At 38.9% G+C, this 3,802-nt stretch overlaps 1 protein-coding gene across 2 annotated transcripts in view; it reads left to right on the forward strand.

Moving 5' to 3' along the window:
* Nucleotides 1-470: 470 nt before the first annotated feature.
* The window catches only part of Dpysl5 (dihydropyrimidinase like 5), a 63,807-nt gene continuing 60,475 nt past the window's right edge, over nt 471-3,802 (forward strand). The window contains exon 1 of one of the 2 annotated variants that reach the window (XM_010604808.3): nt 471-546. The gene's annotated coding sequence lies outside the window, so the exon portion shown is untranslated. The other variant, XM_010604807.3, reaches the window with a different exon arrangement.

Raw genomic sequence — 3,802 nt, forward strand, 5'->3', positions numbered from 1 at the left:
TATATTTTGTATTTAAGTAAATTCCAGATAGAGTACAGGTTGTGGTGCATGCTGTAAGGTAGGAAGCCAATTTAATTTCCTGCTGATGAATATCCAGTTGAGCCAACCTCATCTATCGCATAAATAATTTTCTCCCGTTGAGTTGAAACAGCACTTTGGTTGGATTTAATCGAAATCGACCAAGCCTCCTCTTTTGCTCCGCTCATTTCTTTGTCCATTTGTATGCTGACATCGTGTACTTTTAAGTACAGTCGTTTCAGGTAGCGCATTTTAATATTTAACAAGGAGGGTTATAACATTCGCCACCCATCTTAAGTGTGAAACTCATGGATGATTAGATATTTATGGAGTTATGTAACCATCATAAAATCTAATTTTAGAAAATTTCCATCACTCCAAAAAGAAACCTGGAGCCCATTTGCCGTCACTTCCCTTTGCTCCTCCCCCACTCCGCAACTGCTAATCATAAAAGAGCAAAACAGGGAAAATACTCTGTACAGAGGGGTCTCTTCTGGACATCCCTAGCGTTTTATTCCTTCTGCACAGGTATTTTACAGCGTTTTTCACTATTGTGAGTACAACGTTTTTTCCTATGTCTTGCTAGCTGATGGCTAGTATTAAAAAGTTCTTTGTTTTTATCTTACAATCCATTTCTTACAAATTTTAAGGTTTTTCTAACTATACAATCAGCATAATTTGTCTCTTTTTTGTGTCTATCATGAGAATTTAGCTTTCTATCCACATTTTCTAGTAAATTGTAGACATTGTCTAATAATGGCCTGGGGCTTCTTTCTTGCTTTATAACCCTAATTATAATGACTATGACATTAGTATTTTATCCATTTGAATGGTATTTATTCTTGTGCTGTTGCTTTGTTTGTGAACTTGTCCTTGTTATACTGAGCAGTTTTTTTCTGTTCTATTGTTAGATTTTTTAAAAATAAGGAATGACATTTCATCAAATACCTTTTCAGCATTTTTTGGAGGGGAGTTGTTTAGCTTTTCTCTTGTTTTTTTGTTTGTTTGTTTGTTTGGTTGGTTTGGTTTGGTTTTGGTTTTTTGAGACAGGGTCTCACTATGTAGTTGAGACTGACCTGGAACTCACTATGTAGCCCAGGCTGGTTTCAAACTCACAGTGTTCCTCCTGCCTCAGCCTCCCAAGTGCTGGGAGTACAGGTGTGCACCACCACCCCAGCTCTTGTTGATTTGTTAATGTAAAGAATTATGTCCCTAAATTCCATGAATTGTCCTTGTTTCATGGAATAAGCCCTAACAAGTCAACATGTGTTGTCCTTTTGATACACTATATCCTGCTTTTCTATATCACTTTATTTCTTTTGTATCTGTGGTCATGAGATTTGTCCAGGGGTTTACTGTTCCAATCCTGTCATTATTAGGCTTTGATGTTAAGGTTATGCTGCTTTATCAAGTGGGGCAAGGAGCTTGCCATCAAAATGTTATTTATTGGCAATTCTTAGTAACAGTTTAAGGCAGGGGGAGTTAACAAGAAGGTTGGAAAGGAGTTTCTCTTCACTTATGTTTGTCTTTTTGAGCTTAAGATTTAATAGTACATTTTTTAATCTTTGGCTGGAGCTGCACTGCATGGTGTCTTAACCATAGTGCCTTAACTAGCCACATGCAATTATTTAGGCTTATTTAAAATTAATACAAAAACAAACAACAACAAAATAAAACACCCCACCAGGCGTGGTGGTGCACACCTGTAATCCCAGCACTCGGGAGGCTAAGGCAGGAGGATCACTGTGAGTTCGAGACCAACCTGGGGGGCTACATAGTGAGTTCCAGGTCAGTCTCAACTACATAGTGAGACCCTGTCTCAAAAAAAAACAAACAAACAAACATAAAATTAATAAAGAAAGAAAATTTTTGGGTACCAGGTATTGAACTCAAGCCCTTGCACTTACGAGGCAGATGCTGGAACCACTGAGCTAAATCCCCGGCCCTAATTAAGAAAATTTAAAACTCAGTTCCTCAGCCATCTTAGCCATGTATCAAGTGTTCAGTAGCCGCACTTGGGTCATGACTGCTGCCTCTGATAGCAAGGGCAGAGGAGGTGGCAAACCCAGGCCAGGGGAGGTCTTGTGTGGCCCTTTGAGCTAAGAATGTTTTTACAGTTTTAGTGGGTTACTTGAAAAGAACATGTAATTTGGATGTGGTGGTGCACTTATAATCTGAACACTCAGTAGGCTGAGGCAGGAGGATTACTGCAAGTGTGAGGCCAGTTTAGACTACAACATGAGTTTAAGACCAGCCTGAACTACATAGCCAATAGTACTAAAAAAAAGAAGACATGTGATAGCACCCAGATGTGGCTACAAAGCACCTGGTATAGAGCACTGTCTCCCAACTGGAGTTGTTTGCATATACCTACTTCCTATTTTTTATAACATACTGTATGTGATTTTTTGCTTAATATTTTTCTTTAAATAGATTCATCTTTTTACTTAAAAATTTTAAAAAATTATCAATGCAATAAGTGGAAAAAATTCATTGGAAAAATAAATACAGTGAAAGCCAATTCATGTTATTAAGTTTCAGTGACAAACCAGACCTTGCTTTTCTCTCTGCTAAAGAAGGAGATCAGCAGTGCTAGGTATTAGGAGGTAACACGCCCACGAGCTGAACCATCTTCCTTTTTGGAATCAGAAGAACAGAAAGACACCTGAGAGGAGAACTGCCTTCTTGCTAGTGATTCAGTGTCACGTCAGCCCGGGCACGTGTACCTCCCCAAGCCACCAGTACTCGTAGTTCTCGGCTTCAGGACTAGGGGCACGGGAATCCTGAGCCTGGCGTAGGTAATGCTAAGGTTGGGGTGGCAGACAGAGGAGGCCACTACCGTTACCGTACCATGACCGTGACCAGGAAGACTCTTACAGGATGTACGAGTAATGTTTGCATTCTCTTGGGTGTGCAGTTAGAGCACCTGATGTAACTGTGTAATTGGGCTGTGCCGCTGTGACACTCCAGAGAAATGGCATCACAAAGTTAAAATGCACTGATGTTTCCTCAGCTCTTATTGATCTTCATGAAAAGATCTACAATTAAAATATGGGCAAATATTTCCTCGCCTTCTATGAAACTGTAGTCATATGTGTGTTTATTTTCCTTAAAGAGAAATGTAATAAAATTCCTTCTAGAATTTCAGTCTACATACAGCGAAGACTTGCTTTCTCTAAAATATTCTTGACTGGAACCTCTTTTGGAATTCCTGATGGTGAATGAGAGCCTCTTTTTAGCGGACTATCTTTCCCTGAACTTCTTTTCATATGCTTACCTTCCATTTGAATCCTCTTTGTGAAGTGTCTCTAAATCTTTTCTCACATTTATTGCATTGTCTGTCTTACTGAGTTGTAAGAATTCTCTTTAGATTTTGCTCATAAGCCCTTTATCAGATACATGATTTGTGAATGTGTTGTCCCAGTCCATGTCTTGTCTTTTCAGAGGAATATCTACTGAAGAGCAAAAGTTTAAATATTGAATAAAGTTCCACTTATCCATTTTATCTTTTAGGGTTCATACTTTTTATTGTTGTTGTTGTAACCCAAGTTCCTAAACCAAGTTGCATGTTTTCTTCTGGAGGTTTATAATGTAGCATCTATGATTAGGTCTGTGGTCTGCTTTTGAGTTCATGTTTTCCTCAATGAACATCCATTTGTTCTAGTACCATTTGATGAAAAGACTTTTGTCAAAAATCAATTGGTCGGGGGCTGGGGATTTAGCTTAGTGGCTCTGCCACCTGCTTCGCAAGCGCAAAGACCTAAGTTCAATCCCGTACCAAAAA

Source organism: Fukomys damarensis, unplaced genomic scaffold (assembly GCF_012274545.1).
Source record: "Fukomys damarensis isolate Sample0158 unplaced genomic scaffold, DMR_v1.0_HiC HiC_scaffold_2, whole genome shotgun sequence".
Lineage (NCBI taxonomy): Eukaryota > Metazoa > Chordata > Mammalia > Rodentia > Bathyergidae > Fukomys > Fukomys damarensis.